This window comes from Lygodium microphyllum, chromosome 30, assembly GCF_053477565.2.
Source record: "Lygodium microphyllum isolate KBCC chromosome 30, Lygodium_microphyllum_v1.1.10, whole genome shotgun sequence".
Taxonomy (NCBI): Eukaryota; Viridiplantae; Streptophyta; class Polypodiopsida; order Schizaeales; family Lygodiaceae; genus Lygodium; species Lygodium microphyllum.
Genome location: NC_141164.1, coordinates 102,121,049 through 102,134,932, shown reverse-complemented (window position 1 = coordinate 102,134,932; position 13,884 = coordinate 102,121,049).

The following is a 13,884-nucleotide window of genomic DNA, read 5'->3' as shown; positions in this document are numbered from 1 at the left end:
TGGAGGATGGGATAGTGGAATTGGTCTACTGTCCAACAGAGGAGAATGGAGCAAATATCTTCACCAAAGCACTTTATGTGAGAAAGGGAGATGCCGGTTTGGTCATCATAGTCATCTATGTGGATGACTTGATTATTACAGGTGATAGTGATAGTGGGATTGCTGAAGTCAAGGATTTTTTTTGAAGAAGTTTGAGATGAAGGATTTAGGTGAGCTAAGGTACTTCCTTGGCATTCAGGTGATCAGATGTGGTGATCGTATATGGCTGTACCAAAGATAGTATGGCTTGGATATGTTGTCCAAGTATGGTATGACAGCATGCAAACCACTTTCAGTCCCGTTGGAGCAGAATGTAAAGTTGAGTGCTGATGTTGGGGATGAGATAGAAGACCCTACTATGTTCAGGAGAATAGTGGGGAGTTTGATCTACATGACCATTACAAGGCCAGACTTGAGCTACACTGTTGGTCTTGTGAGTCAGTTTATGCAAGTACCTAGAAAGCCACATTTGGATGCAGTCAGACACATATTGAGATATGTGAAGTCCACATTACATAATGGACTTTTCTATGAGGCAGGTACAAATATACAGGTGTTTGGATACACAGATGTAGATTGGGCTGGTAGTATGTCTGATAGAAGATCTACCAGCGGATACATGTTCTCTCTTGGTAGTGCAACAGTTGCTTAGAGCAGCAAAAAGCAATCTACAGTTGCTTTGTCGAGTACAGAGGCTGAGTATAGAGGTGTTGCTGTTGCAGCATGTGAGGTAGTATGGCTAAAAAAGTTAATGGCTAATTTGGATGTGCAGGTGGAAGGTCCAGTTATCATTTATTGTGACAACATGAGCAGTATACAGTTGGCTAGGAACCCTGTGTTCCATACCAGGACAAAACATATTGAGGTACACTACCACTTTGTGAGAGAGAAGGTACTAGCAGGTGAGATTGACTTAGTGTATGTCAGCACACAGGGTTAGATAGCTGACATTTTCACGAGGGCATTGGGTACAGAGAAGCTTCAAAAGTTTCGAAGCTTACTTGGAGTCGCAGAGATGTAGTTGAGCTTGAGGGGGAGTGTTGAGATGAGCTCAACACATGTGGACATGGATGATGGACCACCTCGTTAGATGGGTCCACACGTCTACACTTAGCACGTCGGTGGTCATTATGACTCTCACATGGCCACTGACTCATTACTTATTATATTCAGGTTGTTACACCTATTTACAGCTAGCATAGTTATAGCGCCAGTCGACTAGTGTAGACGTCGGTTATGCATTGTTTGACTTAGCAAGCCACTTTCCTTTATGTTGTATCTTATCTATACTTTGTGTATATTGTAAAGTGTGTGGAAGAAGAAAAAAAAAACAGTAAGAAAACGTTTTGGCCTCCATCTCTCTTCTTGTCTCTTGAGTGAGCTTCTCCTTGTGCATTCTGTGTGTGTTTGGCGCATCATCTTGAGCAACTCCCCCCACCACACGATTCTTGACATGGTGAATATAGACAATCCTTTACTTCCAGTGGAACAAACCTTCTATAAAATGGTTGGAGCAATAGCAAAAACCCTTTTCTACACAACCCTTTGGATCAAACCTAGTTGGCTCTATAATAAATGTTCAAGTAGCCACTCTCAACAATTTGGAAATGGAAGATGAGCCCTGGATTCCCGTTGCTTATCTTTGCATCTGCCTTATCACAACTAAGTCAATCTTAGTTGACACACTTATTGCTAAAGGGTCAGATTATAATACACTTCCTTATGGATCTTGGAATAGATTAGGCCATCCATGTAACCCACAGTTTCCAAGTTGAATCCCTATGAATGATGATCTTACTCATTATTGGGAAAATGCAAATTGATAGTCACCATTGAGACCAAGCACTTTGTAGCACAAGTCCAAAAAATAGAAATGATATTATCACCATTGGAATCACCAACCCCGATGTAATCCTCACTCAACAACTCCACAAGCTCCCAAGACTCTTCTTGTAGTGTAAGGATATCATGATGGCTATTGTAGGCTCTAGTTGCCAAAATCATCCAAGCGCTGATGGCAATTCATCAAGCCTAGATCATGACCCTCACTCCTATGCCCCCTTTTGAGTCTAAAAAATCTACCACTAATACTATGCCTATTGAACCAATCTCCCCCATTAAACATCTTCACAATAGCTCCGCAACTCTTTTACTTTCGTTACCATCTCCATCTGTATTTACCTATTCTACAACCAACACTAACCCTCAACCCCTAACTTGAACACAACTAATATTGCCAACTTACCTCCACAAGAGGATAAGTTAGCCTTGCTAACTTACCCCAAGTTCCCCCATACTGAGTTAGTCCATAACTCACATACCACATTTGAAGAAACCCCATCTATGCCAATCAATCTATCAAAAGGTTGATGACTTATCCACCTAGGTGGAAAAGCCCCTACTTGAATGCTTTTTACATCTCGACTCCACATTTGGCACATTTGCCAAACTATTTGTCATGATTAATCTTGGGATGGTTGATGTTGACACGATGACACTCGCTTCACAATGGCACTCCATGTGGGAGGAGTAGGAGTACCTCTTCTGAAAAAGCACTTCGATGTAGGACAAACTACCTTAGGAAATTCTCAACAACAACTACAAGCTTTCCGCATCATTCACACACTAAGGCAACACTTCTTAAGGATCTTTCTACAATTGATTGGCTCAACGATCTCTATAATATGGCCAGTCAGCTTCTCAACTACTAGTATGCTATGCATTACGAAGTTGCTACCATAGGAAGCAAAACAATCACCATAGCCAAACAATGTAGAATCTTCAATCTCCTCAAATTTGACCTAACCTATTGTGAAACCACTTCATTATGAGCAATCATTGAATTTCACAAGCTGAGTCCCCCAAAAATGTTGATTCATTATCCTCTTCTTGATTGGATTTTAACTAAGTAAGAGCTCCATGTGGCTAGTTGTTTCAATGGGCCATCACTCCTAGATGATCTCACATCATACCTTTGCAAGCTCCTTGTCTACCATTACAACTTGGATGCTCTTCCTAACTTAGATTACAATCTCGAATTCTATGACTAGCAGGTTCCTAACAAATTTTTTATCCACCATAAATAAATGGATCCTATTGTAATTAAGCCCCTCATTTGATTGGGCAAGTTGAGGCAAAAAAGATCATCCAATTGGCTAGACTAAGGCAAAGATGGTCTTCATGGGAACAAGTAGGCTAAGATTAAGTAGGACAATGTTTAGTGGGTTTAGTAGGACGTGCCCTCTTATAGTGCAAACAAGTTTTGGCTTGGAGGAACAAGTCTACAATTTTGAGGCATGCTTATAACCTTCCTTGATTTCCTTCGTAATTTTGTCGTCTTGCTTTGCATGTTGCTTTGCATGGTGGTTGAAGGAATAAATTAAAGATGTGTTAATAAACAAAATTGGAGTGTGTTGAATGCCCATTGTTTTTGGAAAATAGTCAAAGAAGAGTGGCTACATACTATAACAATCATGTAAAAACACAATATCAGAGGTTGAAGCAATCTAGTGATTTAAAAATATCTCTAGGGTACATGTAGCCAATACCTCAATCAGGTAAAATTCATAATTTGCAAGATTGAACATTCTTTTTTAGTTGTTCCAATGATAATTTCTTGGAAACTTTAACTCCTTTAGCTTTGGGGAACTTAGGAAGCCTAGTTTTGGGTGGTTGAAGAGCAACTTGCAATGTGGGAACTGGTCTCGAAGTGGTCCTCCATTTGGGGATTGAATAGAAAATTTGAGTTGCTTCTTGACAAGGCAAAAATAAAGAGACAATATGTGGATTAATCCACATTAGGATTGATTGGGAAGCAAGAGACGTACTTTGCACTCACATAGAGTAGACATGGAAAGAATGGATTGATTGGGAAGCACACTTTTTGGGTAGCCTAAGGACTTAGAAGAGGAGAAAAGGGGCACATTCTTTCTAAGAGATGTATGAATATTTATAGTAAGAGGAAGGAGATTATCAATAACATACACAATGTAGATTATTTGCAACACACAAAGATGGAATGATGCAAGGAATTGGATTCTATGGAGAAGTTATGGATGATGTATGGAGTTGGATTTTCTTGGTAGTGTAGTACTAAAAAAGTAGGAAAATGATGTCGACAGTTGAGGTATGTATAGTACAAAAGTAGGGAATGATAATAGCCAATAAGACCTTTGGTGATATTTTCCCAGAGGAGTTAAAAGTCTTTATTGATGATCTAGGGGCAACCACCACAAGGGAGCGGCAATTGATCATTCTTAGGAAGTTTTTTGAGTGTTTTAGACAATTCTGCATTGCTCTAAGCCCTAGAAAGTGTGTATTTGGAGTGCCCTATGGGTTGTTACTCGGTCATGTGGCTAGTTCAATTGGAATTGCAATTGACCCTAAAAAGATATAGGTAATAGTCTCTATGAGCCTGCCGTGTACTCCAAAAGAGGTGCACAGCTTTCTATCATCAGTGGGATATTATCGAAGATTTATTAATGCAGTGGCAAAAAGAGCATTGCACACCGACGAATCTCCTATCTTTTAACTGTCTATTTGAGTGGAATGAAGACTGTCAAGTATCCTTTGAGGATGTGAAGCAGTAATTAGCAAAAACTCCAATCTTAGAAGCACCTAAAAGAGGTGAAGTTCTCTACATATTTTCAACAGCCACAATGCATAGTATCAGCTTGTTTAGCTCAAATTTGGGAGGAGAAATGGTATCATCCAATTGCCTTCGGTAGTAGGAATTTGGGGATATTTGAAGTTAACTACACATACATGGAGAAATTGTGCATGGGAATGGTCTTTGCAACAAAGAAATTTAGGCATTATATTCTCTATGAGAAGGTAGTATTCTTTACAAAGGTGGAAGGACTTAGATTGTTGCTAAATAAGTTGCAGCTGCCTCATCATTAAGCAAAGTGGTTAATCACTTTGCAAGAGTTTGATTATGAGATTAGGAGCAAGCCACCAAAGGTGCAAGGTATTGTAGAATGCCTTGTGGCTTTCGGGGGCCAAAAGAAATCTTGGCTAAGGAAAGTGATATTGAGAGTTTGTTTAGAAGTGATAACATATTATTTATCTATAGAAGGATTTGGGATTGTGTTATCAAAGTCTAAAAAGAGAAAAATTAAGTAACAAGCATTACACTTTTCGATTATAGCAAGTGTCTTATATCGAAGAGGAGTAGATGATATCTATCGTCATTGTGTAGTACCCGATGAGGAACTGTATATTCTTGAAGAGCGTCATGATTCAACATGTGGGGGACATTTTTTTGGTCGGCTTACTGCCCAAAAAGCTCTCAGTGCTGGATATTGGTGGTCGTCAATTTTCCAAGATGCTTTTAGTTTTGTTAAGCGTTGTGATGCCTGTCAAAGACATGATGCAAGAGGAAATTGTAGGTGATCTCTAAATCCCATTTTGGTTACGTTACCCTTTGAAAAATGGGGTATTGATTTTGTGGGACCAATACACCCTTCATCAACTACATGAAAGCGGTATATTATTGTAGCAACGGGCTACTTTACAAAGTGGTCTGAAGCTCGAGCAACGATGAAGGACAATGCTAAGGAGATGACCAATTTCATTATGGAGCAAATTGTTTGTCATTTCGGCCCATCAAAGGAGATTGTGTCTGATTGAGGGACACACTTCTTGAACAAGGTTATAGTGGCTTTGACTGAAGTTCCGAAGATTAAGCACAACAAGACTACCCAGTATAATCCTCAAGTGAACAGTTAGGTTGAGAGTACAAAATAAGAAACTAGTAGGAATATTATCTAAAATCGTATCAGAAAGCAAGCATGATTGGGATAAGAAATAAAATGTGTGGCAGTGTGGGCTGATAACACGACCTTCAAGAGAGCCACAAGCCACACCCCATTCAAGCTAGTGTATGGGGAGGAGTATGTTTTGTTGTTAGAAATAGAGCTCCCCACTATGCATTTTTCCCTCAATCATTCATTGGGAGAAACAGAAGCATTATAGGAATGCTATACTTCCGTGGCAAATCTTAATGAGATTCGATTGTAGGTTTTATTACATCAAGAAGCAGGAAAGATGACAATGAAATCCTTGCATGATCTTCAGGCTAAGAAGTACAAAATTGTGAAAGGTCAGTTAGTGTTGTATTATGAGGCTCGAAGGGAGCTCTTTTCAAGAAAATTAGAACCTAAATGGGATGGACCATGTAAGATTTTACGGTTAGGAAAGAATGACTGTATGGCCCTTCTAGCAGATTTGCAAGTGGTAGACTTTGAGACTAAAGTTAACTTTAATAAGCTGAAGCCTTACTATGTGTAAGGGCTGACGTTGGGCTTGGTGCCTATGCAGTTCCTTCAGGATTAAGATTTAACGCACATATATCACTGCGTCATGGGAAATCAGCTCATCCACAAAGCGATACAAAATAGCTCTCAAGAGATCCACAGGCCATCCATTCTCTGAAGGCTCGAAATCCACATTGCTTCAGGATATATATAAAGCAAATATCTGTTGGTTATACTTCGCCCAAAAGGAAGGAGGAGGTGACACCAATTCAGTATAACAGACAAAATCAGCAGGATGGTCAACTAGAAGCGAGCATGCCCATTGCATTGCTCAAGTTCTAGTTCATTTCCTTGAAGAAGATTGTTGGTGTCAGGGGTTTCCTTCTCAGTTGTCTCTTCTAGCCCTTCAACTTGAGGAGGGAGAGTTTGATAGAGAGGATTGTGACAAAGGCAGACTCTTTAGAGGAGTTGGGAGGTTTACGCTCCTGGGATGGCTAGTCTTGATCGATGGTGGGTTGCTTGGCAGTGGTGCTAGTATAGTTTGGCAGTGGTTCTGGTATAGTTTTGATGGAGGGTGGCCTGTGGGATAGCTATCTCACCTTAACAAAGAGGCACTCCCAAAGTAAATTGCGATGCCCTATTCTCCTTGGGTCACTCTACGCTCAGGTCCCTCCTTTTTACACTCTCGAGTATGAAACCCTGAACAAAAAATGTGTTACAAGAAAAATATGATGCCCAGTCTATAGGAGTCCTTGCTTAGTAGGATGTCCTAGTCGAGTTGTCCTAAGTTAGGTTGGTAGTTCAGATCACCACTAGGATGATCTCTTTGATAGGTTTTTTAGCTAGTCTATGTTAGAGCAATTGGTTACGTGTCCTACTGCTCACTACACATTAGTCAATGCTTTCTTCAATCTCACTATTTTTAAAATCTATTTTTTCCTAAGTTTTTCTTAGTGACTCGCTCTAGATTTCTATAAGATTATGGTAGGCATATCCCTTCTGGATTTTCATGCCTTAATTCTATCAGGGGGTAGGGTGAAAGCTGTGGAGTGTTTTGTTGTGTATTTGTCATTTCAGCTTGATGCTCTTTATGGTTATGTTTGTGCAGATCTATTCATGGGATTTGACAGACCGAGTCATCCTATCTCGTGGTCACCAATGAGAGCGGAATTTAAAGTCATCGAAATGAGGGAAAGAAGCAGAGAAGTGCACGTTCAAAAAAATTGAACCTCATTATTGGAAGCATCAAAGACGGACTTGGCAATTTTTACAAGCCACAGAAGATGGGATTTGAAAGTCGTTTCGAAGAGCAGTTGTAGATTCTTCATAAATTTTCCAGATGCTGGATCGAGCTAGAGAAAGTGATCGGCAATTCGGGACATAAAGACGAACTAGCAGAAATTTTCAGCACTTGAAAACAGAGGCTGGATGGGTAAGATTTGCACGGTAGGCATTACGAAGGAAAAAGGGCCAAAGGTTAATATTTGGGCATTGACTTTTAGGGGGGGGCCTTGGGTCTCCTAAAAATTTTTTGACTTGGGAGGGGTGCGCTTTTTAAAATGGCGCGATGTGTAGGCTACTACCCCCCCAAATCCACGACGACTTGATGATGGAGGCCATTGTGGGCCTATGAGTAACCCCATGAATTGATCTTAGCAATGGATTCCTTAGATTTTTCACCTCTGATCCCCAATCTTCACTCATGCAATGGCTGCTCGGTTGAAGATAACATAATTCAGTCTTTCTCTCCCCTCTCTCCTCTCTCCTCTCTCCTCTAAGGGGCTAATCATATGTAGAAAATCAAGAAGAAAGGGAGATGAAGGATGCTCGTCCTTCTCTCTCCTCTTTCTCTCTCCTCCTCCTTTCTCCTCTAAGGGGCTGATCATACGTAGAAAATCAAGAAGAAAGGGAGATAATGGATGCTCGTCTCGGATTACTCCAAGATCAAAAGGAGGATGAGAGGCAATGTCCAGCACTATTGGGGTACTAATGATGGGTCTGTTGGCTTCTCAAAACTCTTTCACAAAAACACGCAACACACAAATAAGTGGTATGCTCAACTTTTACAAAGAAAATCTCATTTTTTTAATGGTTGATGGCTTTAATGATATGCGCATGGAAATAAAATTTGTAGGAATCTTGTTTAAAGCATGTTTGAGGACTGTACATGATAAAATGCAGATATCGTAGTCGTACATAGTTGCAATTAATAATTTAAAACCCAAAATGTGTCATAAAATAAGAAAAATGAGGGTTTCTTCCGTTTTCAGGTTGGGGAATGGAGTTCATATGGGATAAAACCTAATTAAAAACATTGTTCAATCAATATGATCAATCAAGACACATAAATAAGAAAATATCACTTTTTTATGAACAAATAAATGAGGAAAAATAAGGAAAATTTTAGTTTTTGCACCTAAAAAATAAAAAAAAATACATTTTATATTCGTGGGCATATAACAAGGCTAGAGCATGATGGATAAGCCTCAGTCAAGCCTTGTTTCTATGTTAGAGTATGGTTTTATCGATTTTTATATGAAAAACTACATAAAAATGAACGTTACACCTACCCAACGAATGCAAAACCTAAATGGTAGGAAGGAAGAGTGATTGTGATAGTGAGTGGTCACTAAAAATATTTAAACTTCTGATTTATTTTGATTATGCATAGCATATAGGTCCATCACTATTTAAATTTAAGAAGGACTAATAGCACGAGGAAACTTGGTGCTAGTCTCTAGCAATGCCACAATTATGAGTAGCTTGGAAATCATTAAAGGATTAGTTTTGCACCTCATGTGGCTACTTTTTTATCATAAAATGCTTGAGAATGAGGTGCATCATCCACAATTGCATTATGCATATCACATGGTAACTCCTAGATACATAGCAATTGATTTCCAATTATATGACCTACGCGGAGTTGTGAGGAAACCCAAGCTATAGGCTAGATGCTCGAATCTTTGGGAACTTGTCAAGTGAGAACATTTATATCCTAGAATGTTTGAAATATATAAGAGGGAAGTATATTCATATGTGCTTTATATAAGAGCATAACATCTTGGGGCCAATCTTGGAGGTGTAGGAGAGCTGCAGTGGGGCCACAGCATTTAACCGGAGGGGCGCCTCCTTTATTTTTGTATTACATTGGTGTACTACACCAAGATGTGGGGATCTCCCTCTGAGGAATAAGGAAGGGCAATCGTTGGACTATGTTTCACTACAAATGCAATATCTACAGTAGCAATTAGAGCAGTGTGTCCCTTGGACACTCCTGGCCATGAGGCCGTGTGGGGTTGTCTTGTGAGTGCTAGAGAGGCTCGGCTAGTGCTTATAGGCCATTTCAAGAATCATGTGATGGGGGGATGTGCTTGAGCTGCTGCGCCAAATACACACTGTACACGCAAGAGGAAGCTCACTCAAGAACACAATAAGAGAGATGGAGGCCCAAACGTTTTCTTGCTAATTTTTTCTTCTTCTTCACCTACTATACAATACACACAAAGTATAGATAAGATACAACATAAAGGAAAGTGACCTTTTCTAAGTCAACCAGTGCATAACTGACTACATTAATTGACTGGCATTATATCTTTGCCAGTTGTAGGTAGGTGTAACAAACTAAATATAATGAGTGATAAGTTAGTGGCCATGTGAGTATCATAATGACCACCAACGTGCTAAGTGTAGATGTGCGGACTCATCTAGCCAAGCGGTCCATCATCAATGTCCTCACGTTTTGAGCTTGCCATCTCAACGGTCCCAATACCCTCCTTCCATCTCTCATTTCTCTCTTTCTCTTCCTCTTTGTTTCCTTTCTCACCTTTCTATCCCTCTTGCTCTCTTGCTCTCTTGCTCTCCTTTCCTTCTTCTCCCTCCCTCCCTCCCTCTCTTTCAATGCATCTCTTCGCAAAAACAAAAACAAAGAAAGAAAATAAGAAAACACGTTAACAAAGAAAGAAGAGGTAATGTACCTACCTAAAAGGCCCAAAGATGAAATTCTTTATGTCTCCTCTTCACAACTTCCGTCCTTTCTCCCTTACACCATTCTCCTTCTTCTTCACATATATGGCGGCGATGGTGATGGCCGTAGTGATGAGCTGTCTCTCTCTCTCTCTCTCTCTCTCTCTCTCTCTCTCTCTCTCTCTCTCTCTCTCTCTCTCTCTCTCTCTCTCTCTCTCTCTCTCTCTCTCTCTCTCTCTCTCTCACAAAGCTTTGATCTCTCTCGCTCTCTCTTTCGTTCTCTCTTGAAATTTTTTTCGGCAAATTTCGTGCTCAGATTTTCAACACATTTTTTTTCTTAGTGTGGCTCTATTTGTGTCACTAATAGTGATGCTAAAAGCATTGCTATTTGCATCACTATTATTGTTGCAAATGAAAAATAGTGATGCTTTTCACATTGCTAGCAGCTATCACTATCACCCCATTCCCTTGTGGTGATGTATTTATGAATATGAAATTAAAGATGTATTGCAAGAGATACATGGTGACATTATGGGCAAACACTTCGATGTGAGTGCCACAATAAGAAAGGTACTTCAATCCCAATTGTGATGGCCCACAATCTTCAAAGACACAATCCATTTTGATAATCATTGTAATGAGTGCCAAAGGACAAATCTTCCCATTAGGAAAGATAAAATGGAACTCACACCAATGATCTGCCACCAACCCTTTGAATATCGACTAAAGTGAGGTATTGACTTCATGGGACCCATGAGCCCAACCACACAAGATTCGAAAGTTGAATACATAATTGTAGCCATGGACTATATTACTAAATGGATAGAGGCTAAGGCAACTTGTAAAAATAACGCAAGGACCACTACTCATTTTCTCTAGGAGCAAGTTATCTCACAATTTGGTTTCCCCATTGAAATTGTAACTGACCAAGGGATGCACTTCCTCAACCAAATAATCGAGCAGCTACTATCAACATACTTGGTCATTCATAAAAAATCTATCCCTTGACAATGGCTAGGTGGAAGCCACAAAGGAAGTCCTCATTAGTGTCTTGACAAAAACTATCTTGGTATCATGTTTAGACTAAAATCATAAACTCATGGCAGCATTATAGGCCTATCAAATGGCCTATAAGTTGGCTACACAACAAACTCCTTTTTGACCTACATACAGTACCGATGCCATTATGCACATCAAATTTTTAATACCCAGCCCCTTTGCATTTCCAACAAAAAAAACTAGAAAGGCACTAGAGCTTAGCAACATTGCCTAAGGATCTTAAGTGCTTGACTAAAACAAGATTGCTAGCCACACATGCCCTAATAATTGAGAAGGCCCAATGAAAAGCCTAGTTTGAAAAGCATATCAAACAAAGATCCTTCAATAAGGGGGATCTCATTCTACTATAGTACATAAAAGTCCGTAAACATATATTGAAACTACGAGGCCTCAGATGTTGCCAAGATCCAGGCACATTGCATAAACTAAAGGCCATCACATGATAGGCAAAGGTATCAAATGTCATTTTCAATTTGTCTTCCTCTGCAGTGGCCATCTCGTTATATCCAACAAAGCAATCCATAAAGGAATAGATTTTTCTACTTGCTAACTGATCCAAAATCTGATCAATGAAAGGAAACGGGTAGTAGTCCTTAACTGTCTGTTTGTTAATCTCTCTAAAGTCTACACAAAGTTGGATTTGAGTATTTTTCTTTTTCCTGATAACAACAGGTAAACACCATTCAGTGTGCTAAACATGGAATATTAAACTAGATTTTTGCAATTTTTGAAACTCCTCGAATAGCCCGTCCCTCACTTCAAAAGGCATACACCTTACTTTCTAATGCATAGGATGGCTACCTTCCTTTAGAGGGATGGTATGAATAGCCAGGCTGGGAGGAACGCCTCTCATCTCGTCATAACTCTAAGCAAAAATATCGCGAAATTCTTGAATTAAGGACACATTCCTTTCTTTCTTCCAAACTAAGCATGAACCCTAATTTAATTGGCCGTGAATCATTCAACGTACCAAGGTTGAGCTTGATTACATTTGCATCCCTTTTCCTCTCCTGAGCCTGTATTGACTCATTCAATGTCACTTGGTAGATATCTTTTGTAGTGGACCCCTCACTGGATTTTTCACTCAATGATGTCTGACTAGCAGATGGAGCATCTAGCGTATCAAACTTTGATGAAGACAAATGAACTCTCTTACTCTAGGGAGATTTAGGATAGGTATCTAATACTACATGTCTAGCACCTCGACCAAAGATCAATCGACCAGGTATATCAATCTAATAGTGTGCTTGTGGGATCCATGGCCTGCTTAGCAACGTAGCTAGGACGCCTTGCAAACCTAATGACCCTCAAGTCCAAAATGCATTCTACATTAGTAACTATCACATGGACTTTAGTAATGCAACCTTCAAGTTGTCTTAAACTGTCATCAGCCTTTGGGAGGATTGTGGAGGCATCTTTTTTTATTTCTAATCCTAGTCTCTCCATTTATTCAGAACTCATAATGTTGATAGAAGATCCTATGCCCATAATATTATGATCCACTAATATTCCATCAACATATGTGGCTACCTTGGGACAATGCTTTTCAGGTGTAACATGTCTACTTGTATCTTCAGGACACGTCTTAGCAGTCCATGGGAAAGGATGTCTAGAAGCTCCGCCCGGAACTCCCATGGAATGTTACAGGGTTTGCGATCTAGGGCTTTCCGCGTCTGCCACGTAGCGGAAGTATTCTGGCCGTTCCCACTTAGGATCGACCTGAATTAGGGTTTTCCTTATTGGTCATTTCCTAACGGCAACTAGCGTCGAACCCAAGTGAACTACATTACGCAGAAATGCCAGGTCCGAAGCGGATTCAACCTTCACTTGGTTCAAGGAGAATGGGAAACGAGAGGGATGCAAAGCTCAACCTCTCTGCCATAAGGCATAGTCCCATTCCGTTGTCGAAGGGTTTCGAAAGCAATGTCGCAACTTCAGAAGTCCTTGATAAATTTCAGAATAGAAGATCCATCAAACAAGTAAGCAAGATGAGAAAATGATGTCAAGTCTCTGTTTTATTTTCTTTATCTTCCATCGTTGTTCTAACCTTTGCAACTTTCCCTTGTTAAGTTTGGGACTTGAGGGTGATGGTAAGAATTCAAAAATATGTTGTCATGTTATGACTCCAATGTCCTGCGAACACACCGTATGACTTTCCTGCTGTCAAATGCAATGTCATTCTGGTATAATGAGGGAGCTTCTGGATTTGCAGGGCTTGCCGGATTTGAATCCATCAGGAGAGACTAAGTAGAAGTGAGAATGGTGAAGACATTATGACATGGAGTTCAAACATCCTGAATATTATCCTTACATAGTGTATCATCACTGTAAACATTAGGATGGAACATTTGAGAAGTGAAATACATACGAGAAGGTTTCTCTGGAACAGGAGGTAAACAGTTATCTATTAACTCAAGAGATTGAAACAATCTCAGAAAACAACCAGATGGATTTCTAAAGCTGTTAAAGGCCTAAGATTGGCAACCAGCAGACGCTCTGTTTTTATTAGCTTGTATAGTTCACTCTGTTAAAAAAAAAACAAACTGCTGCAGACTCTCTCGAGTTT